Source organism: Tasmannia lanceolata, unplaced genomic scaffold (genome assembly GCF_043159265.1).
Source record: "Tasmannia lanceolata isolate RefF3 unplaced genomic scaffold, GAP_Taslan_0.1 ptg000008l, whole genome shotgun sequence".
Taxonomy (NCBI): Eukaryota; Viridiplantae; Streptophyta; class Magnoliopsida; order Canellales; family Winteraceae; genus Tasmannia; species Tasmannia lanceolata.
The window spans coordinates 69174305-69199411 of NW_027518685.1; the positions used below are offsets into that span (position 1 = coordinate 69174305).

The following is a 25107-nucleotide window of genomic DNA, read 5'->3' on the forward strand; positions in this document are numbered from 1 at the left end:
GGAAGGGCACCAATATTAAACCCCTTGAAGCTTCAAGCTTGTATGGGCTCGCATACGGCCTACTAGGGAGGATAGCAATAGTAGATTTCCTCAAGGAGCAAAACTCGAGAAGAGTGGAGTATGCCATGGTTTGAAGGCTGAACCACTATAAATTATTGGTGTACATTTCTCTTTCCCTTATCTTCTTTTCTTCTCTTAGTTATGCTTATCGTGTTTATATTTTCATTCTACTTGGCTAACCACTCAACTAAAGATTAATAAGCAAAAGGGTTAGGATTAAAGATCAAAGTTTAAAGAGCTTAAAATTTTAATAGCCAACCAATTCCCACCCCCTGTTTCTTGGTTGCCCTACTTGGGATTCAGATTGATTTAAGCATAAGGCTTTGGATAGATCTGAAGGCCACATCAAAACTAAGTTCTTTAAGGAGAGTATTCAACGTTTAGATAATGTGCATCATCTGCACCTTCAATTTGATCATCATGGCAGAGGTAACAATCTATTTCTGCTTAAGGTTGATTAATTTTCTAACAAATATCATCAGTAGGCTAAATAAAAATGTATAATTTAAGAAAAAAGTATAAAATAAAAAATATCATTAAGTTATCATGTTATTTTCACAATGAATTATTAAAATGAAAATATCTTGATATTTCTTAAAATCTCGGGATTATTTCGGGATTTTCTTGTTTTGTAAGACATCTTATTCCCCCTGCTCATTTAACATATCCTCCCTTCATTATCAATCACTGTCATAAAAAATAGAAAGAACCATAGGAGAATAGGATGGGTAGAAATATACAAACAAGTAACATGATCTGAATTTTTGAAATACCACCAAGTGATAAAAATAAATCCAAAATGAAGGATAGATTAATCTCTATGAATGTGTACCGAGGTTCTCGCTGTTCGCCCATCCATCTTGAACTTGAGCTGAATACTGCAAGTTCCAGAGAACATCTTCTATCGATGGACGCTGACCAATATCTTCAGATAGACAGTTTATGGTGATCTCAACTGCAGTTTTTAAGGACTCATAGGCAAAAGTACCTCTAATGGAAGGATCAGTTTCCCCCCTCAGTTTTTTCGGGCCTTCTGCTAGGCCTCTCTCTAGCTGTGAACCACAAAAAAACATACATAAACTTTAAAAAAATTACTAAAATTTCAACATACTATTATGAACTAAAAATCTATTCATGATTCAATCTTGAAGTCTAATGACGTGTCACAACTTGCAATCATGGGTTCAAAATTTCCTAATACAAGGAATTCATTTTGTTAACATACTACCAAAACCTTCTTTCTCCAGTTATTAAAGGAGTTTTTTTTTTTTTTTTGAATAATCCAAACACTTGGATATTTTTTGAAGAGATTTCTGTGTTTTTAAAAAACTAGAAATATGGCTTAGAAATAGCTTAGAAATAGTTAAAAAAAAAACATTTCAATTTCTCTCTCTAAATGCATTAATAGTAAAATGGAGGAATGGTTTGTTTACCTTAAGTTTCATGACATCCAATTCTGTCTGAGATGTGATGGGATTTCCTGTAATAATTTCTAGTAGAATAACTCCCAGCTGATAAACATCTTCTTTATCACCGTGTCCAGTACTGCAGATAAAGAAAGTAAAAACCAATTCGTACTGAATTCACCGTAACATGCGTGGTGGTCATCACTATATACACTCCCACATGTAAGAAATATAAACGCTTTTTAGGCTGACGATGATCAAACTACACTTAATTTTGATTTGGGTTTTATATAAGACACACTCCAACTATAAGCATTATATCAAAAAAGGTGGTTGTTTACCTGTCAAGATCGCCAAGTTCTGCTCCCTTGAAAGGGCTTTCAGAACCGACCTACATTATTAAAGATGAAAATTAGCTGAAATTGAAACCTTTTGGTTCAAACAAAAAAAAAAAGATCAATAAAATTAAGGGTGTATTAAGTAAATGTGGATACTTCATATTAACAAAAAATAAAAACTGAACTATTCACTCTAAGTGGAGCTGACCTTAGTAATCTTATTGATAAATGGTCTTGGAAGCTTATAATCACTAATTTTGGCTGTGAGATTTTCATCCAACAAAATATTCTTTATATTAAAATTATTTCTTAAAACACCAGGCACAATTCTTGTATGCAAGAATTGGATTCCTCTCGCAATTCCCATAGCAGCAGCTAATCTTTGTGGCCATTTCAGCATCTCTTGCTTTCGCCGTTCTGCCAAAAAAATTATAAGAATTGAAATCTTATGATATTTCAGATATTAATGGCTGAAAAGCAATAGGATAATGGTTATTCCCCTTACCAGTAAGATGACTCCTCAGTGTCCCATTTGAAACGTAATCGAAGACAAGAAAGATGGTATCAGTGGCATTAGGGGATTCCTCATAAGTGACAAAGCAGTGTCCAAGAATGCTGACCAAATGGCGATGTCTGAGCTTTGAAATTACTTCCATTTGCTGTTTTAAGATTTTAAGAGCATGCCTTTGCTTTAGTTTCAGACACCTCACCACGACCACTGATCCGTCACTGAGCCCGCCTTTGTACAACTAAAATTGCAAAAAAAGCCAAGATGATGTGAAATTATTCAGATGTCAACATTGAAAGTGAAGCAGTCTGTGTCTAGTAGAGATGATGTTTTAACCATAATTCTATCAAATTCATGGAGATATGACGATGGAGTCATCACCCAAAGTCAGAAAAGAATAATAACTTCCAGTTTTTCAAATATTATATATTGGTCCAGTAAGATACACCATAATCAGGAAAGGTTACTGCAACATATGAAAATGGGAATGTTATCCCTATTTCTGGGACATTAAATAGAACAGTCCAAATCTTTTGTCTTTTTCATTTATCTTAATTCGTGAGTACATGTATGGCATCTGAAATCCTCCTACGAGATGCCCATGTCTGAAACTCTAATGACATAGAGATTAAAAGAGAACTGTAATTTACTGTCCTCTTGAGTTACTTTAGTTCGTGAGCTATAGCTCCCAAATTTGTCTTACGTAGGTAGAAAAATCACTTGGTATGTTTTATGAATTAGGTTAAAAATATAACTAGTGATTGAAAGACACCATTTAGAGAGAGATATGGTCGTGCTTAAAGTCTTATCATTGCTCAAGAAGTCAACCCAAAGCAAAAGTGGGTTGAATCAGGCAGTCAATGATTTACCCAGCGAGTTGATTGCATCGGGTGGATCAACGAGTTTTACTGACTCAGTAGATCTGAAATCAAGTTGATTTGTGCGAGTCAATGATTGACCAAGTGAAGTTTCAAACATAGAAAAAGTAAATCCAATCAACTACTAGTGGAAATATAAAATAGAGCATTGATGCATTTTGAAGGATCCAACTTTTCACTACATGAAATTATAAAGTGTGGAAACTCAAAATGAACTGACAAATAACAAATCATACAAGTGAAAATAAACATTTTTGGATAGAGTTGAACACTATTACCGACTGAATTAAGCCTATATTGTATGCAAATAACCTATATTACTTTGAGATCTTTACCATGAGCGCGTGTGATTACTTGTTCAAATTTTGAGAAAATAAAAAATTCGGAAACCAGCTTAGTTATGTGGAATCCGTCAGACAGATTTTAACTGTAAACACCCAAAAACATTTCTTCTTTGCTCTTGATCCATTCATAACTTGGGAGTTAGGTTGCTAAGGGAATTGAGAACTGATGAGGATAACTTTATATAAAATTCACTACTTGTGGATCCCGATCCGAGAGGACGGGTGCTGAGGACATGAGATCCTCTGCAATCCTCAAAGATCTCCACATGTGAAGGAGAGCTCTACCAAGGAACTCTCAAAATAAGTGCCACTCTCATAGCCTAGCACGAGTGGTGATAAATGAGATACCTCTTGATCCAAGGATAAATCCTCAAACCAAGATGTACCTAAAACAAACTCAGAGTCGCCATCCATGGATAGGCCATGGAACCCCAAAACAAATCCTATGTACAATAGATAACCAGAAATATATATATATATATATATATATATATATATATATATATATATATATATATATATATATATGAGAAAAGTGATTCCACTCGGCCGTGTAGAGAAGCTGTCTACACCTCCCCATTTCATTAACGCAGGTGAAAACGTGACCGTTGGATGAAAAAATTTCCAGCCGTGTGATGACAACTAAATGGGTAAGAGAAAATTAGATTTCTCATAAACCTAAAAAACCCATCGCGTAGAGAAGCTTCGAAGCATCATCTTCTTCACCGCGGATCTGCAACTCTCACACGGCGCGGATCTGCACCTCTCATCTCCACCATATCATCTTCTTCCTCTCGCCTGCTTCGCTGCACGGCCCCCCTAAATCCAGGTATGATTCGTCTCCTTCTTTCATTTTTTTCTTTTTTTTTTGGGAAAAACCACTCGAACCTGTGTTCTTTGGTTTTGGGGAAAACCAATCGAAGAACACAGGTTCGAGTGATTCCACTCAGATTATTTGGATTTGTTTTGGAAACCCTAAATCCATTTGTCTTTAGGGATTCGATTTAGGGTGTAGATGAAATGGGTTTTTAGGGTGTAAATGAAATGGGTTTTATGGGAAAACCCAAATGGGTTTTTCGAAATGACATAAATATATCACGGTTCGTCACTTCCCTTCCTTTCAATTTTTTTTTTTTTTTTTTTGTTGTGAAAACCGATTCTGCTGGTTCGATTGGGTTCCTCAGCCACGATTTTTTTGGGTTTTTGAAGTGATCGAACCAGCAGAATCGAATCGTGAGAAAACCCCAATTTCACATTGGGGTTGTGAAATTGCTTCGTCACTTCCCCTCCTTTCAATTTTTTCTTTTTTTTTTTTTTTTTTTTTTGTGAAATCTGATTCTGCTGGTTCGATTGGGTTCTTCAGCCACGATTTTTTTGGGTTTTTGAAGTGATCGAACCAGCAGAATCGAACCGTGAGAAAACCGATTCTACTGGTTCGATTGAAATGGGTTTTTCGAAACAGTTAGGGAAAAATCACATTTTTCCCCTAATAATCTGAAAATGAAATGGGTTTTTAGGGACAAATGAAATGGGTTTTTAGGGAAAACCCAAATAGGTCCTTTGTTTCACCCCCATTCTATCATGATTTTAGGGAAAAAATGAAATGGGTTTTTAGGGGAAAATGAAATGGGTTGGAAAAATCACATTTTTCCCCTAATAATCTGAATTTTTCTCATTTTACGAGAAAAATCACAGTTTTCCCCTAATAATCTGATCTTTTCTTTCTTCTCATGTTTTCTGGGTGAAAACTGACCCATCTTTTTTTTTTTTTTTTTTTTTTATCTTGGGAGTTGGAAGTTTCAACTGAGATGGTAAATTTTTTTTTTATCCTCTGAGTTGGAACTTTCAATTTTCTGGGTGAAAACCGACCCATCTTATTTTGAATTTTTTTTTTTTTATCTTGGGAGTTGGAAGTTTCAACTGAGATACTAATTTTTTTTTTATCCTGTGAGTTGGAAGTTTCAATTTTCTGGGTGAAAACCGACCCATCTTATTTTGATTTTTTTTTTATCTTGTGAGTTGGAAGTTTCAACTGAGATAGTGCTTCTGAGTTGTATATGATCACCTAACATCCCAATAGCCAATGCCCTTCGCAGGTAATGGATGATACTATGTCAAATGTTTGTGGGTTATCCATTGATGATGTTGATGCTAATAGGTTAATTATTGTTGATGATACGTTATCACAAGCTGCTGGTGGGTTAGTAAATGATGAAGTTGAGGGGAATGGATTTCTTTTGGTTGGTGAGGAGGAAAATCTTAATGAGGGTACGTTGGTTTCTGTTGATAACGAAGAAGGTTGCAGTGGTAGTTTGCAGACTCCTACTAAGGATAATGGTAGGAGCAACGTAGCTCAGAAACCGGTGAAAAAGCAGCAGTTTGATAGCGAGGTGGCTGCCTACGACTTACAATGTATATGGTTTGTCTACAGGGTTTGGGATAAGGAAATGCAGGACCAGTAAGTCGAAGAAAACAGGGAAAGTGATATTTAGGAGGTTTGTTTGTGATAAAGAAGGAGAGAGATATCCTAAAGATAAGAGACTGGAGGGTAGGGAAGGCGAGGTGAAAAGGCGTCGTACTGTAAGAGAAGGGTGTAAAGCGAAGATGGATATTAAATTTAGAGATGGAATGTGGGAAGTGAGCACTTTTGTGGAGGATCATTGTCACGATCTCACATCTCCACCTAAAAGACGCTTGCATCGCTCGCATAATAATTTCCATAAGAATGCCGCATGTAAGAATTTGATAAACGTCCTCAATAAAAGTGGATTGGGTCCTAGTGGAATTGCAAGGACAATTAATATATCACGTGATGGATCAGGTAGTGCTGTCACAACCAATCAGGTAGTGACCCATTTGAGATCAGAGAGGGTTAACAACATGGGACGAGAAGCTGTCGAAGTAGCCCTAAGATTCCAACAGAAACGATCAGAAGATCCAAACTTCCATTTCTGCATGGAGTTGGATATTTCAGGAAACTTGAGATCCATGTTTTGGGCAGACTCAAGGGTGAGGGATGCATACCTTAGATTCAGTGATGTGATAGTATTTGATGTCACGTATAAGACCAATCGGTATAAGATGCTATTTGCACCATTTACTGGTGTCAACCACCACCGGCAATCTACTCTTTTTGGTTGTGCCCTCTTAGCAGACGAGACAGAGGAGACATTTACTTGGTTGTTTAAGGAGTGGCTGAAATGCATGTGGGGGAAAGCTCCTAGTTGTATAATAACCGACATGGACGGGGCTATGCGAAATGCAATCAGAACAGTTTTTCCGAACACCCGTCATCGGTTTTGCTCGTGGCATATCAGTAGGCACCTAGTTGAGCATATTCCAGCCATGCGAGATTCGACTAGCGATTTCGCTAAGGATTACACTCATTGGTATTTTAGGAAAAACATAGCCGACAGTGAGACAGAATGCCAGAAATTGGTGGAGAAATACCCATTTGTTGAAAATAGTTGGTTAGGAAAAATGTGGGAGCTACGGAGTCATTGGTTGCCTGCTTATTTTAGAGACACGTTCACGGCAGGCATGACATCAAGTTCACGTAGCGAAAGCATGAATGCTTTCTTTGATGGTTTTGTAAACCAGGGCACTACTTTACAGGAGTTTGTTGAACAATATGATAATGCCCTTCATGATCGGCGCGATAAAGAATCTCAAGCAGATTTCAAGTCTAAAAGTACAAGTGCTTTATTGATTTCTAGGAGCACTTTGGAATCACAAGCTGCAAAATGTTATACGAGTATTATGTTTAAATTTTTCAAAGCAGAATTTGGGGATAGTAGCGACTGTTGGGATGAGTTGTTGGATAAGAATGGTAACGTGTCTGAATACCTTGTGGGATTGAGTAATGAAGAGAAGTGGAAATGGTGCAAGGTTGTATATGAAGAATCTGAAGCTGGTTCAGTAAAGGCTACTTGTCAGTGTGCCAAGTTTGAGACCGAAGGCTACTTATGCAAACACATCCTGCGCATTATGAGGGAGAAACGTTTACTTAGCATTCCGGAGCGATATATCTTAAATAGGTGGACGGTTATGGCAAGATATCATCAATCCCGGGGTGGGGTGGCTGCAGACGAAGGAAATAATAAAGCCGTAACTCCTCTTGAAAGATGGCTCCTACTAGCAAAGTGCCACAGAGCACTGGATGTCATTCAGAATAATAAGAGGCTTATGAAGGTGGACGAAACTTTAGATGCATGTTTGGCGGAATCCAAGCTAGAGAAGAGAGACAATGAAATTGTTGCAAATAGTTGCAGTCAAGTACAATCCAACTATGTGGCTAACACCGCGGAGATATGTATCCGTGACCCCTTACTTGTGAAAACGAAGGGTCGACCGAAGAAGGCTACCCGGTTTAAATCCAGTGTAGAGAAATCTAAATCTAAAACCAAGCAACGAAAGTGTGGAAATTGTGGACAAAGAGGCCATTATATTAGGACGTGCAAACAGCCCAAGGTTTTGATTCTTGCTTGCTAGTCATTTAGATGTGTTTGAGAACTATTTTTTTTTCTTATCATGTGACAGGGAGCTAATATATTTTTCATTTACTATTTTTCTGATAGATGACTGCAGTGGAGGTTGAAGAGAAAGAAGAGGGAGTGGAAGACGAAGGGGATGACGAGGAAGAGGAAGATGAAGGGGAAGAGGAAGAGGACCAGATGTCATACTGAAGAGTCATTTTAGTATGCTTTCTATAAGTATATAAGCCTCTTTGGTATTCACTTAATATGTTGCATTTATTTCTTGTATGTGCTATCTTATGTTGAAAATTTTCAAGAAACTTGACTCCGGTGCAGCAGGTGGAAGATAGACGTGCTTTTGTTCTGTTAATCTGAAGATGCTGGGACCTTTTGCTTGCTATGTCTGTTAGCCTGTCTAGTCCTAATTTGAATTTGAATAAGTGAGTGAGTGGTATGGAAATCTCATAGGGTACCCTGGTTCACATTTAGTTTGTTTTAGTAGTTAAAGTGTTGTTGGATTGCTTTCGTTTGATTTGGTTTGGTTTGGTGTGATGTTTAGACGACCCTCTTGGAGGTGAGGTGCTTTGTTTTACCTTGGTTTGATGTTCAGATTCCTCTTTAGAGGTTCTTACTATCTTTGTGATGGTGTTTATATTGATTGTGTTGTTATTGTGGATATATCATTTTCTAAATGCATTATTTCCTATCTTTCATCACCCTATCTGATATTTAGGGAGGAAGGGGGGATAGAAGGTGAGTTTGAACAGGGGGCGAAGGAGCATCTTCTTATGAGTTAAAACTAGAATTTTAGAGCCTGGATGTTGAATTTGTGGCTGGCGATCTTTGATATGTTATGCTTTGGATGCCATTGTTTGCATAGAAGATGCACCCACTGAGGGAGTTCATACTGTTAACCTTCTCTTGGAAGAAACTTGTTGTTTTGATCTGCTTCTGTGTATTATTTGTTGAAGAAAATTTGTGTGAAGAATACTGAAATAACGATGAGTCTTTGTAGAATATAAATCAGTTTATCACTACATCAGTCTTCCATCATGTTGTCTTTTGCACTAATCTTGTTCTAATGTAAAAGACTAGTGCCTACATTAATGAATAACATCCATGAATGTATCCAAATGTGTTCTGTCTTTTTCATCTCTCTTTATATATTGCACTAACACAGAGTTCCTTAGAAGATAACCAGAAGCTTGTAGGTACAGGTAAGGAAGAAAACCAGAAGCTTGTGGCATTTTTCTCATGATCATTTGTTTGCATTGGAAAGGCTTCTGCACTCGAAGGAGTCGGATGATAGTCCATCATCTGGACCCCACCATGGATGAAAAATTGTGTACCTGTTGGATGGTTAGGTTCATCTTATCAGAACAATCATTTTGCTGTTGGGAATCCAACGTGGAACCTCGGATTGATGTTGTAGACCATGGGTTCCACCATCTACCTGTGTGCCATTTCTCTATGTTATAAAGTGTGAAAAAATGGTTCAGATCTGATCATTCAAGGCAATAAATTTCCAGTGGGCTGTTCTCCACGGGGATGGAAAGCCTTGGATAACTGTTTTTGGGATTGAATCATAGATTTTATATAAAATTTCCCTGCTTTGTAAGAGGACCTCACAATGGGACAAGATGCAACGTATCTGAACCCCTGTAAGAGCCAAGAAAAACAAATTAAATACCCAGGTATTTTCACTCTGAATTTCACCTACCACTACACACTATTGAAAACCAGTAAAATGCGGAGAAAGAAAGACACAAGATTGGTTGCAATACTAGCTTCAACCTTTTATAAGCATCCATCTATATTCCATTACTAGTGGAACTAACCGTGCCCCAAGTAATTTTTATTTGAAAGAGGTAGAAAACTGTAAAAAAAAATTCCAACCGTTTCATGTACCCAACTTCAATGGTATCAAAGAAATTCTCCTAGGCATGACACCCACGAGATTGTGACAGAAGCGATTATAGAATGAAAATAGCCGTATTTTGGAATAATTGAAAATATATGTTCCATTTTAAAAAATTTGAATGCAGATTTGACAAATACTTCATCAATTATTCTTGCATATTAATTATTGGTAAATCTCGTGAGGAATTCAACTTTATAACCCTCCGATCTATAGAAGTTTCTGTAATGTGCAGTACCTCAATAGATCGGAGGATTAGGATCATCCTATGGATATGGTTGGATATGGTTTTTGGGGGCACCACCTATATACATTGTGGTGGAAAAAATGGACAGTTTGGATCATCCTATGGAGCGGGCCGTACTGTACTTTTTAAAAAATACGGGTTTTATATGGCAACTATCATATAATCAAGCCATATTAATTTGGCAACCATGACTTTATTTTCTCATGGAAGCGATTATGGCATGAAAATAGAGCCGTATTTTCAAATAATTGAAAATGTATGCTCTGTACGTTTTAAAAAATTTCAATGCGGATTTGACAAATTATTCGGCAACTCTAACAGCTTAACCTTTTGTACAATAACAGTAACTAGTGTGAATTTGTTGTCACTACTAAAATGATTAAAGTCAGTAGTAAAATAAAATTATGTACATAGTCAAGAGCGGATTCTCAGTCACTCACTACTACTTACTTTTTCAAAAAAGATAACAGAAGTCCTACAACCACTACTACTTTAAGAAAACACCCCACACTCTCAAAACCTCCCCTTACATCTTGCAACACCTCCTTCATTTGCTCTATCTCATTCTCCAAGACCACCTTCATTTGCTCTATGTCATTCTCCAAACTTTGGAGACGGGTATTTTCACTGAGAGCCTCCCCATCAGTGCCTTCTAACTGGTATGCCCAGCGAAAATATTTGCACTTCCTCCTACTGCCAACCTGCAAATTCTATTAAAGGTTAGAATTTTGCAAATGAAAAGAAAAAATATGCAATCGACATCTAAAAGGAAATTTACTCAGTGTTTACTTACACTGTATCCAGCACATGTATAAAATACACGATATTTGTTATTGTCCGTCTCGCTTATCTTCAGTGCAGCTTTCTTTTGACATTCGCAGTTCCTGCGTATGACTCTAACCTCATCACCTTCCACAGGCTCAATCTCAGAACCAAATTCAGTGCCTTCTAACTGGTAGACCCAACGAAAATATTTGCATTTCCTCCTGCTGCCATCCTGCAAATTCTGCTAAACGTTAGAATTTTGCAAAAGAAAAGAGAAAGCATGTGACCGACATCTAAAAGGCAATTTATTGAGTGTTTACTTACACTGTATCCAGCACATGTATAAAATACGCGATTTTTGTTATTGTATGTCTCGCTTATCTTCAGTGCAGCTTTCTTTTGACATTCACAGTTTCTGCGGATGACTCTAACCCCACGTGTACTACTATTACTGTTGGATGAGGAAGCCATGCCTTAATCTCCTCTCAATGAAAAATGAAACAAAAGGATTCAAATAAAATAAAATAATTAGGGTTGGAAAAATCTGGGTTAGAGTCCACCACTTTTAATTGGAAAAAAATCGTGGCTGACGAAGCAATTTCACAACCCCAATTTCAAATTGGGGTTTTCTCACGGTTCGATTCTGCTGGTTCGATCACTTCACAACCCCAAATAAATCGTGGCTGACGAAGCAATTTCACAACCCCAATGTGAAATTGGGGTTTTCTCACGGTTCGATTCTGCTGGTTCGATCACTTCAAAAACCCAAAAAAATCATGGCTGACAAACCCAATCGAACCAGCAGAATCGGTTTTCACAAAAAAAAAAAAAAAATTGAAAGGAGGGGAAGTGACGAAGCAATTTCACAACCCCAATGTGAAATTGGGGTTTTCTCACGGTTCGATTCTGCTGGTTCGATCACTTCAAAAACCCAAAAAAATCGTGGCTGAGGAACCCAATCGAACCAGCAGAATCAGATTTCACAAAAAAAAAAAAAAATTTGAAAGGAGGGGAAGTGACGAAGCAATTTCATAACCCCAATGTGAAATTGGGGTTTTCTCACGGTTCGATTCTGCTGGTTCGATCACTTCAAAAACCCAAAAAAATCGTGGCTGAGGAACCCAATCGAACCAGCAGAATCGGTTTTCACAAAAAAAAAAAAAAAAAAAAAAAATTGAAAGGAAGGGAAGTGACGAACCGTGATATATTTATGTCATTTTGAAAAACCCATTTGGGTTTTCCCATAAAACCCATTTCATTTACACCCTAAAAACCCATTTCATCTACACCCTAAACTGCTGCTTTTTCACCGGTTTCTGAGCTACGTTGCTCCTACCATTATCCTTAGTAGGAGTCTGCAAACTACCACTGCAACCTTCTTCGTTATCAACAGAAACCAACGTACCCTCATTAAGATTTTCCTCCTCACCAACCAAAAGAAATCCATTCCCCTCAACTTCATCATTTACTAACCCACCAGCAGCTTGTGATAACGTATCATCAACAATAATTAACCTATTAGCATCAACATCATCAATGGATAACCCACAAACATTTGACATAGTATCATCCATTACCTGCGAAGGGCATTGGCTATTGGGATGTTAGGTGATCATATACAACTCAGAAGCACTATCTCAGTTGAAACTTCCAACTCACAAGATAAAAAAAAAATCAAAATAAGATGGGTCGGTTTTCACCCAGAAAATTGAAACTTCCAACTCACAGGATAAAAAAAAAATTAGTATCTCAGTTGAAACTTCCAACTCCCAAGATAAAAAAAAAAAAATTCAAAATAAGATGGGTCGGTTTTCACCCAGAAAATTGAAAGTTCCAACTCAGAGGATAAAAAAAAAATTTACCATCTCAGTTGAAACTTCCAACTCCCAAGATAAAAAAAAAAAAAAAAAAAAAAGATGGGTCAGTTTTCACCCAGAAAACATGAGAAGAAAGAAAAGATCAGATTATTAGGGGAAAACTGTGATTTTTCTCGTAAAATGAGAAAAATTCAGATTATTAGGGGAAAAATGTGATTTTTCCAACCCATTTCATTTTCCCCTAAAAACCCATTTCATTTTTTCCCTAAAATCATGATAGAATGGGGGTGAAACAAAGGACCTATTTGGGTTTTCCCTAAAAACCCATTTCATTTGTCCCTAAAAACCCATTTCATTTTCAGATTATTAGGGGAAAAATGTGATTTTTCCCTAACTGTTTCGAAAAACCCATTTCAATCGAACCAGTAGAATCGGTTTTCTCACGGTTCGATTCTGCTGGTTCGATCACTTCAAAAACCCAAAAAAATCGTGGCTGAAGAACCCAATCGAACCAGCAGAATCAGATTTCACAAAAAAAAAAAAAAAAAAAAAAAGAAAAAATTGAAAGGAGGGGAAGTGACGAAGCAATTTCACAACCCCAATGTGAAATTGGGGTTTTCTCACGATTCGATTCTGCTGGTTCGATCACTTCAAAAACCCAAAAAAATCGTGGCTGAGGAACCCAATCGAACCAGCAGAATCGGTTTTCACAACAAAAAAAAAAAAAAAAAATTGAAAGGAAGGGAAGTGACGAACCGTGATATATTTATGTCATTTCGAAAAACCCATTTGGGTTTTCCCATAAAACCCATTTCATTTACACCCTAAAAACCCATTTCATCTACACCCTAAATCGAATCCCTAAAGACAAATGGATTTAGGGTTTCCAAAACAAATCCAAATAATCTGAGTGGAATCACTCGAACCTGTGTTCTTCGATTGGTTTTCCCCAAAACCAAAGAACACAGGTTCGAGTGGTTTTCCCCAAAAAAAAAAGAAAAAAATGAAAGAAGGAGACGAATCATACCTGGATTTAGGGGGGCCGTGCAGCGAAGCAGGCGAGAGGAAGAAGATGATACGGTGGAGATGAGAAAAGCAGATCCGCGCCGTGTGAGAGTTGCAGATCCGCGGTGAAGAAGATGATGCTTCGAAGCTTCTCTACGCGATGGGTTTTTTGGGTTTATGAGAAATCTAATTTTCTCTTACCCATTTAGTTGTCATCACACGGCTGGACATTTTTTCATCCAACGGTCACGTTTTCACCTGCGTTAATGAAATGGGGAGGTGTAGACAGCTTCTCTACACGGCTGAGTGGAATCACTTTTCTCTCTCTCTCTCTCTCTCTCTCTATATATATATATATATATATATATATATATATATATATATATAGAGGAAAGTGTTGGTGAGCTTAAGCGCCCCAATCACATGGGTCCCACAGCTCCATAGGTGATCCAAACCATTCATTTGTAAGGCCCTATCACAGATAGGGTGTGTACCAAAAATCAGCTCCATAGGATCATCCTAACCCCTCCATTTGTGGAGGACAAAAATGGGCAGATTTGTGGACAAATAATGTCTGTACATTTTGACCTCCACAAATGGATGGGTTAGGATGATCCTATGGAGCTGATTTTTGGTACACACCCCATCTATGTAAGGGCCTTTCAAATGAATGCTTTGGATCATCCTAACAAAGTAGGCCCCAATGTGATTGGGCGCTTAAGCTCACCAACACTTTCCTCATATATATATATATATATATATATATATATATATATATATATATATATATATGGGCTCGTGCCTGGTTACAAATGGAGAAGGTCCGAAGAGCACCCCCAATTCGTCCGAGTGCAAGCACTTAGTCTCTTATGCCATTTTTTATTAACTCCAAAGAATTTTGGGCAAAATCATGTGAAATGGGAATGAAATATCCCCGAGAAAACGTCTACCTAATCATGCATGTCCCAGGGATTAAATAATAAGCACACACGAGATGAACGAAAGAAGTGTCTCCTAATCACAGCTAGGTTATGAGTGACTTACCTAATGGGTGTCTAAGTTCTGGTGGACAAACACATGCATGCTACAGCTAAAGGTATAAGGTATGCACAGGAAAATAAGAAAGCACAACAAAACATGCAATATAACTTGATACCACACAACACGCAACACAACAAATCCTAAACTCTAAATGAATTTTGCCCGATTCTTTGGATGGTCTGGTATTCATCCAGAGCTGCATACGTATTCCCGCCTCCACGAGAATCAAAGCAACGTAGTTCTTCGCACCTATTCTAAGCTATGATGCCTAAGACATCTAGACCTCTATCCTAGACTCGACCTGAAAGACCGGACTAGTTATTAAAGCTTCTTGTGCAATTATTTAAATTCCAGTGGATTGTGAATTTTAGGACACCCTATATGCCCTAACTAAACGCAAGTTAGGCCTAAGCTAATGCAGGTGGTTCCTACAACCTATGTGTAACTAGGCTGTATGTCCTAAGAAAAATAATGGAATCTCTAACGCATCCTAGACCTAGTCATCAGTCGGAGATGTGAATCGCCAACTGACCGGATGGAGACGCGACAAACTCTTAACTCTAAAACTATCTATGTAGGACAAACTCCTAACTCTAGAGGAAGATCTTGTTGAAAACAAGGTTTTAAAATATTTTTGTGCTTTTTAAAGAATTCAAATGATTTAATTACAAAGTTTGGCTGGACTTGGGATAAAGATCCCAAGCTGCACTACGTACCTCGTGGAAGAGGATGAAGCCAACGTAGTTCGAAAATCGAACTCTCCTAAGTACCACTAAAATTTAACACTCCAAATGATTTATGGCTTTTGATGTTTTCAAATGTTTTTGATTTTCAAATGCTTCTAATATTTTTCCAAATGTTTTTGTTGTTTTAAATTTCTGATGTTTTTGGGTTTCAAATTTCTAATGTTTTTTGTGATTTTAAATGATTTGAATGTTCTTGTGATTTTAAGATTTCAAATGTTCTGGATTTTAAAATTTCAAATGCTTTCACCCTTTTGGTCAAAGGCCAAAGGGAACACACAATGCAACACCCTAGGGTAAAACCCTTAGGGTAAAAGGAAAATCTCAAACCAACAAATTAGTATCCCAAAACAATATGTAACAATCCACGAACAAGTAAACAAGTGCCCCAAGAACAAAGAAAACAATCTAAAATCCTAAGTAAGCAAAGCTCTAATAAGACTGTGCTAGTCTCTAATAAAGAAGAACGACAAAAACTCTAAAGGAGAAACCCTTAGCTACCAACACTAAAGAAGAGAGTACAAATGAGTCAGAGACTCTCTAATAACACTATCAAAACAAGGGCAAATAAGTCAAAAACTCACTCTAGAAAAAAGGGGAGACTAACATGAGGCTGGGTAAGCCTCCTAAAGGGGAAACTCTCTAAATGAGACAAGGCTTGTTTCCAAATAAGGGTTCTATAAATGAGGCAAAGCATGCCTCCTAGACACAAAGGTGAGCTCCAAGTATTCCTATCATCACCCTTGTAGTGATAAGCAAGGTCAGGGCAACTAAAAAGACTAAGTTAGTCTTCTACTTATGAGGGTGTTCCACAAATGAGGCTAGTCAAGCCTCCTAAAAGGATGAACTCTATAAATGAGACAAAGCCTGTCTCCTATGGGCGGACTCCTCTAATGCTAAATCCAAGGTATACTCCCTAAGAGATAAACTCTAAACAATGAGGCTTGTCTTCAAAAGAGAACTGCCTCATGAGACAAGGTATGTCTCCTAATAGGGCTCTAGATGACTCTTTCCTTGCCCTTGCAATGAATGGGCTACTTATGGGTTAAGGGTACCTAAAAGACTACGAACACTCTACCTAAAGATAATACAATAAGCAAGCTATAGATAATACACACCTTCCCAACAATGATTTCTTAATGAAATACCCTAGTACAAATAGGAAACTAATTTTGGAAAAGATCACAACTATAGATAATACACACCTTCCCTTCTGTATCAAATGACCAATACCCACTACTCTAAAGTCCATGTAGAGAAATAAGTCACAAATTACACACACATAGTCAAAGTGGAGTTTTGAACTGGGCTCTTGCAGAAAAGGTATACCCAGGTTCATGCTTTAATTTAACTACAGGCCATAATATTTAGTGAACGAAGGTTGGACTCCTAAACGGGGTCGGGGTACCCTGTGCCATAAAAAATAAAATAAAAAGGGTTCATTGCAACTTCATCATAAAACAAATCAGCCACAACCAAACTGAAGCATTCAAAGTGTATAACAATCTTGTACAAAACTTCTCCAATTGGACCATATAAAAGTGAGATCTACAGTTTTGACATCCACCACAAGAAGCCAAACTCGTATTTATTGAAAAATCATGAACCTCAATAAATTCAAAAAGGAAATAACCTAAACTAAAACTTCTAAGAAAGTATACCCTGCCATATAACAAAGAAACAATTACAGAATTAAGACATGAGGAAGTTGTTCCCACATTACCATTCAAAAAATAAAAAATAAAAAAATGTTCTCACATTGCAAACATGTAATAACCACACAGCAAGAGGGAGGTTTAGCAATTAGAACCTATCCACTCGAACGAATATTATAGGCGTCCAGAAATTCAAAGTTTTAAATTTAAAAACAAAAAGAAGAAAATAATAAAAATAACCGTGCACCTGCAAATAAAATGCAAAGTGAAGCATGCAGTTCGAGGTGAACCCTACAATGTACAGTTAAGTTTTAACCATCCATAATACAGTTAGATGAAAATGACAAATGATAATCAAGTCATAGATGAAAACAGTGGCCTCCATAAATAGTAGAATCATAGTCAAATGCTCTAAGCATGCTGTGCACAAGAAATAGAATAAATACAAGGACCTTGAGACTTGTCCTCTCCGATTCTAAGATGAAAATAGCCAAAATAACCGTACTAGGACGGTAAGAAAATTAAAATGAAGCGCGGAGCTTAACGCTAATTGAAGTTAAACCTTAACCATCCAGAACAGACCTACATATAAAACCATAACTGCCAATCAATCCATAAAAGAAAATTCTACAAATGACATCCAAAAGAAGAAAGAGTCACATTGAGCCCCTCAAGGCATGCCATATACAAGAACAGAATAAATAAGTAGAAATATCTGGGGACATGCTTCATCAAAATTTAACATAAGGATTCCAAACTGAAAATTCGCATGTAACATGTGCTTTGCTATGGCACATTGCATCCGCTGAATTCTAGGAGTAAAACATCTTGGCACCCATATACAAGATACTACTTTATCTTTATCATTATCCAAAATCCAAACAGAAAATTCTCATAAAGCAAATGACTACATAGATGAAACTGATTATTCAAAATGCATAAAGAATGAGAACCATGAGAATCAATTCCAAAACAGGAGACTCAAAGCTTTTCCTTTTTGTGGGATAACAGCATATATTATTAAAAAGAGTAGCAAGAAACAGGAAGCTCAATGAGCCACCTGGCTGATAAGTTTGTATTGTGACAGTAAAATGCAAATCAAAATACCAAGTAATGCATGTGTAAAAACAAACGCGTACAAGGCCGGGGTCCGAGGTACGGGTTTGGGTTTGGATTTAAATGAAAAGGTTATTTAATTTAAAAAAAAAAAAAAACAAGTAATGCCCAAACAGATTCCATGAGCACTGGGCACTAAAAATGGAATAACAGGATAACAATGATAAGCAAAGTAAACTCCGGAATCATAGAGAATATATACGAGAAAACTAATATAATGCATAAACCCCAATACATACCCGGTAGAGAGAAAAAATGAAGATCCCTCTTTCTTTGCCCCAAATCAGGCAACTCACGAAATCCAGAATTTCACCAACGCTGATCTCTTTCTATTCTATCCAACGCTAGCAGGCCTAAATAAATTGCTCTAGTCCAAAGCCTCCTCTTCTTCTTCTCTCCACTTTTCGAAATTACTTACCAGAGGAACAGATCTGAACTAGGAAGTTTCGGTCTCAGAAAATGGGTGAAACCCAAGTATAAGAGAATCTTAAATCTAGGGATTAGAACTATGTTTGAGTAAATTGCAATGGAGAGGGTGCTTTGGAACAAATTAAACAAGAGCTTGAGGAAGGAGCTAAGGGTGATGGTGGAGATAAAAATCAAAAAAGTGTTTCCTGGATTGTTGGGCTGATGGAAGATGATGGTGGTGGAGAATTTGATGTGGGTTTCTAAGTGGCGGTGGATATTGAAATGAGGTGGTTGCTATGGGGTCAAATTTTAGGCTGGGGTTACTGAAAAGGGTTAGAGATGGTGATGAAAAACAGAGAAATGGGAGGTTGAATAGGGGAAGAAGGTGAGGCTATGGTGGCCCGTCGGATGAGGTGGAGCCCAAGCTCCTCTCTTCTCCGATGGGGTACGGTGATGATGGTGGAGGATCGGCCAGTGGTGGAGGATGGGATGGCCGGATTTTTGGTGGGAAATGAGGCCAGAGAAGGAGGTCTTGGGGAAATGAGAAGAGGGGTTGCCGGCTGTGATGGTGATGGGGATAAAAAAAAATGAAATTGGAATAGGATCTGGGTGGTGGTGGTAAAGAGAGAGAGAGATGCGAATTGCAGAGAAGGTGTTGGCCGGAATCTATGGCCGTTGCCGGAGTAAATGGGTTTAGATCTAGATCTAGGATTTTAGAGGTCAACGGAGGAGAGGTTTTGAGATGTGACTGAGAGATGGTGATGGTGGAGGTGGGTTGCAGAGATGGTGATGGTGGAGATAAGGGAAGAAGAAGAAGAATAAGAAGATGGTTGTGGTGGGGGTGGAAATGATAGATCCGGCTGGAAATGATGCAGGAGAAGAAGGTCGAAATCCCTCTCTCACTCTCTCTATGCTTTCTGTTTCTCTCCCTCTCCTCTGAGAATTTTTCAACGAAAAATCTCCTCTCCCCTTTAAAACCCTAATTCATATGGGTTTTTATGAAAGGGAAAATGATATATTCAGACCCCCTCTCCCTACTTAGACAGCCACCTATAGTGTATTTTGTACATTTTCTAACCTACAGGGGGGTCCAACTAGAAAACAAGGCAAGAAATTCTCTTTCCTTTCTATGATCCTAGCCCTTCAAATTGCCTTTATGAATAAAGGGCTGAGATCAAAAGCCTCTAAACCTCCTAGGAAGCTTCCTAATATTCTTTCTCAACTAATCCTAGCCTTAAACCTCATTAACTCATGATTAGGCCTAATTGTAACTTGGAAAGGAAGAAAGGAATCTTTCCTATTTACCAAACTACCCTGCTCCCGGATAATGCACCATCTAATTAAGCTACACATTAATCTGCACACCCAAATATCTTCCTGGATAGCCCGCTGCAGTAAATTTGAACTGGCTTTCCATGTTCCAGCACACCCCCTTTTCTGGCTAAATCGCCACTCTTATTCCTACACTACACTACACTAGAAACTTCGCTCGTTTGATAGGCAAACTCTAACGGATTCAAACAAAAATTTAAAGGGACCTACCTGGGATCCTAACCTATCATAAGGTACAAATTGGGACTCTAAAACGCTGATTTAGCAGGATTTCTAATCTAACGACGCTACTAGGGTTCGGTCAAAATGGGGTGTCTACACTACCTTACCACTTAATAGACTGAAATTTGAGGGGATTTTTGTGTTGAACCCATGAACAAAATATTTAGTATTCAAAAGAGTTTGACACAACAGGCATAGTCCAAAAATCAACAGTTAAATTGTTCTTGGCAAAGCACTAAAAGATAGCCATTTGATCAAGGAGATAGGATGTTTAAATTATGGTGGCAACAGGGCAAATAAACAGGACTCATTGAGGTCTACCAGATGTTAAAAATCTATCATCTATTTTCTGTAATCAGTTTCGTTTCAATGCTCACAGGCACATACATTGGAAACATTCACTTTTATGTCATGGTTAGAGCCACAACTTGGGTAGTCCATTCAGGTCTAGATAGAAGAAGGAAAATACAACATCATTCCCTTATCAGAGTGTATTAACATTTCGTATATGATCTACCTATTCTGTCGCCTTCATTAATCTATGCAGTGGCTAGGGTGACACAGTCAACATTATACTGAAACATTTTATTACATGATCATTTGTCCCCAAGCATTTCGAACAAATATATAAGATTATTATTAAGAGTAGTAGGTGATATTTTCCATCCGAAATAGATTCACTGTCATAACTGACCCTGAGATCCTTCCCCCATTAAATTCGACGGCTCGACGTTATTTGTTGCTTCTTCGAGTTCCTCCAGAGTAAGAGCATGATATGGTGGGAGCCCAAGTGCTCCTAGCCTCATTGCCTAAGACAAATGCCCTGTCAAAGATAAAATTGGCTTCACATATTTTAATCATTCCTATCAAAGAAACATTGAGTGCTCCATGCAAGAACCCTTTTACAAAAGTCTATATACACTACCAAACAGAAACATTACAAAAGAAATTCAGAAAGATTAGGCCCTTAAACCATAGACGCAAGTCTGGAAAACTTGGATACATTTCTACTAAAATTTTCAAGGATGGTAAAGTGAAAGAAATATCATTCATGGTCATTCTATAGACAGATAGCAATGAATAATGGTGGAAGAGAAAGAACAGGTTACTAGATTCAGTACCCAGTCTTGGGGATATCCGAACTGACGTTTTTCCTACGACAGATTTCTGAGATCTAGAGTTTCTTTCATTCTTTTTCCTCAATCTCCTAACTATCACCCATATTAACATCATACATGCTACCAAGGATCCCACAATTCCCCCAACAATTCCAAGTAAGAGGCCTAACTTGGTTTCCGATGTTTCCTTCTGTTTACTAGGCATAACTGCAGCCAAAGCTTCTACATGGCAAAATGAGTTTGAATGTTGATACTTTGAATCCCCAGAAGACAAACAATTCCATGAATACAACACAATTCGGTCTAAAGAATTAGAACGGACGCAGGGAGGCAAACCTCCAATGAAAAGATTATGAGAGAGATCCACAAAATTCAGTCCATTTTTGCAAGATGTATTCATTGGAAGAGCTCCACTCAATTTATTACCAGCCAAATCCAAGTACTGAATTGAAGGTAAAGAGAACAAAAGAGATGGGATTGGCCCCACAAGTTGATTGAAAGAGATATCTAATCTTTGGAGCTGATCAAAGGACTGAAGTTCAGAATTAACACTTGAGTGGAAAGAATTGTTTCTCAATACTAGACTGACAAGCTTATTCCCCAATGAGGGAAACTCCGGTCCGAGGATATTGCAACCCAAGTCCAATTCTTCAAGAACTGTTAAGCTACTAAGATCAGGAACACTTCCATTGAACAAATTATCATGAAAAATAAGACTCTGAATGCTGGTCAAAGAATAAATTTGCAATGGGATTTTCCCATAAATAAAATTTGAACTTATATTCAGTACTTGAAGAGATGAAAATCGATTGATTTTTGCAGGTAAAGGCCCCCACAAAACCAATGACACAAGTGACAGCACATTCAAGCTTGACAACTTAGAAAGAGTTGTGAAAAGAGAATCATTCGAAAAATTCAAAGATAGAATTTGAGAAGAGATGGAAAAGACCTTACTGGGATAAGGGGATCCTTTGTTTCCAATGACAGTTAATTCGGTTACTCGGTTTCCCGAGCAGACGATTTTAAGAGACTGAGAAGGAGGAATGTAACCGAAATTAGTCCACCTGTTCCAGCCATTGAGAACAGATGGGTACTCCAAAATGGGTTGAAATCGGAACAAGGCCATGGTTTCAGAGGGAAGCAATTGAGCAAAAGAGAATGGAAGAACAAAGAAAATGAGAATTGTAAGGAACGTAAAACCATGAGGTTTTTCCATGGTTGAGAAGAAAAGATTGGTAAATGTAGAAAGAACACAGATAAAAATATTTACATTCTAATGCGGCGATTTAGACTCCTAATTTATACATAACTATTACTATCTTTAAATAATCCTAATGCAAATAGAACTAATAAACAAAAAGGAAAATAAGAAATCTAAAGAAAACAACAAACAATGTCCTACATCACATAAATGTAATTCAGCAATATAAGAAAGAAGCAAATAAACAAGAACTCCAAATTTTCTATTACTGGAAACTAAAAGACTAGACATTAGTCACAGAATTGAGTCTAAATCTCAGTCCTCTCCATTTATGGAAATTAATTGTGGAGGGACTGAAACTCAAGATAGCAAACAAAGCTGAAATTTGGTGCAAAATGGAGTGTAAAATCTACAGACTAAGAAAGACCATGAAATATTTTCCCATTTTACTTAAAATTTTGATCTGAAAGTGAAGAACAATGCAAAATGGTTTTTGGTGTGGAGTGAGTATGAGTTTCACTCTTCTTTCCCAGATGGAGAAATCATTTACTAGAAGATGAAAATTCTTACAATGGGTTGTGAATTTTAAGTACTTATAAGTTATAACAAAAAAAAACCCAGAAAAAAAAAAGTTGAAATGGAAGGATTTAAAGATGAGCAAACCCAGATGTATCATTTGTTAGAGAAATAGAAAGTGGAAAGAGGAAAAAAAAAAAAAGTCAAAACATTTCAGCAATTAAATTTAAAAATGTTAGTATTTTAATACTAAAGAAAATTAAAATGAAAAGACATTTGCTTTTGCAAAAGCTTCTTTTTAATTTTGAACTTCCCACCCAAAATTCAAAATGTCAAATTGATTCTATTCTCTTGTACTTTCCCACCAAAATCATTTAAACTTTTGAAGGTAGCTCTCTTACCTCTTAAAAGTTTAGTCCAAGATGGGAAGTTGAGAAAAATTCTCCCATCCATATAAGAGGGAGTGTTGAGCAAAGGCTTGGGCCTTTCAAGGGCATTCAATTTGTTTGCCTTTGGTGTTTTACAAAGAACAAGATCAAAAAAAAAAAAAAAAAAACACACACACGCGCGCGTGCGCGCCGAGCCGGGCCGGGCCGGGTCGGGGCGTGGGCGCGGGCGCGGGTGCGTGTGTGTGTGTGTGTGTTTTGGGTTGGGTTTTCTAAACGGATTTTTTATTTATAAATCCAACGGTCATGTCTCTTTAGTTTTAACTTAATCCAACCGTTACAACCCTCTTAAGTAACGTTTAAAAAAAAAACGGCAATTTTTTAAATGACGTTTTTAAAAAGGTGTCTCTACTGTTTTAAAGAGCTGTCTTCAACAGACACGTTTTTTCTATAAAAAGAGATTGTTTCCAACGTCTTGAAATACAGTTCTTACATCTGTTTTAGAATCTCTCTTTGGTTTAAAAAAAAAAAAAACAGATAGACGAGCCTTTCATCTCTGCTGATTCGTTTTTCCATCTCTATTGAGTCGTTTGCAAAAACAGAACAGTTTCCTTTCTGTTATTTTTGTTTTCTTTTCTCTGTTCTGTTTTATTTGTTGGGCATTCAGAGTGTTCGCTGTTTGGTTCGGATCTATCTGATTGTGCACTTCAGATAGATAGCGACGGTGCGTCGGGCTGTTGTATCCTGGGGGTGATTGCGTTCGGATCTGTTGCACCGGAGGGTTTTCCGCAGAGGCGCAAAATCACCTTAAAGAGAGCGACCTAGTCCGTGCCTCAACTCGCCGCATCGAAAAGGTTATACTAATCATCTATTCTTTCTGTTTTTCACAGAAATCAGTAAACAGGTACGCCATATTATTTATATTAAGAGGAAAATCTCATAACAAAAAATAAGAGCTTCAAAAGATGGGTGTAAGATAATATGAAGTGGGTGTTAAGAAAATAAGTTGAGAAGAGAATTGCTCTAGAATGGCAGTGAAAGGAACAGAAGAGCAGAGCAGAGCAGAGCAGAGCAGAGAAAGGAAGAGCAGAGCTTTCTGAAGAAAAAGAGGCGCAATTGGGCAAATGATAGGCTAAAAATCTGTAAGAAAGTGGACGTGTCGGCGGCACGTGCGTAGTGTGAGATGGAGCGTTGGGAAGTGAGCTAAGATCTGAGAGGGCATGGATTTCAGCAAGTCTACATCTTTAGATTCCTTCCTTCCATTAAGAACCAAATCACCCAACAATCCAACTACTGTATTTATCATTCCATTAAAATCGTGGGGCCCACCCTATCAAAGCAAGATGCAAAATGGTAGGCCCCACCTTGTACATGAATATGAATTTGGGTGGTCGGACCCACACAACAAATAAATGTTGTAAGATGGTGGGCCTGACTCTATGTATGGATTTGGGTGGAGATAGTGAGCATTGATATACATGGTGGGCCCCACCCTATTCACGTGTTTGAGGGAAATTTGTAGGACCCACCGTATCAAAACATGGTGCAACGTAGGTAGGGGGGTTATATTCTGCGCGCCGAAGTCAATTATTTTTCAAAAAAATACTG

General features: G+C 37.6%; 1 pseudogene across 1 annotated transcript; it reads right to left on the reverse strand.

Annotated features, from left to right (window-relative positions):
- Positions 1–866: 866 nt before the first annotated feature.
- Positions 867–22612, reverse strand: LOC143883271 (putative LRR receptor-like serine/threonine-protein kinase At1g14390; annotated as a pseudogene). The gene is made up of 7 exons (XR_013252345.1): positions 21388–22612; positions 20963–21101; positions 2310–2548; positions 2013–2221; positions 1808–1857; positions 1494–1605; positions 867–1112 (listed from the first exon to the last, which is right to left on the reverse strand). The product of XR_013252345.1 is annotated as a putative LRR receptor-like serine/threonine-protein kinase At1g14390 (transcript).
- Positions 22613–25107: the final 2495 nt, after the last annotated feature.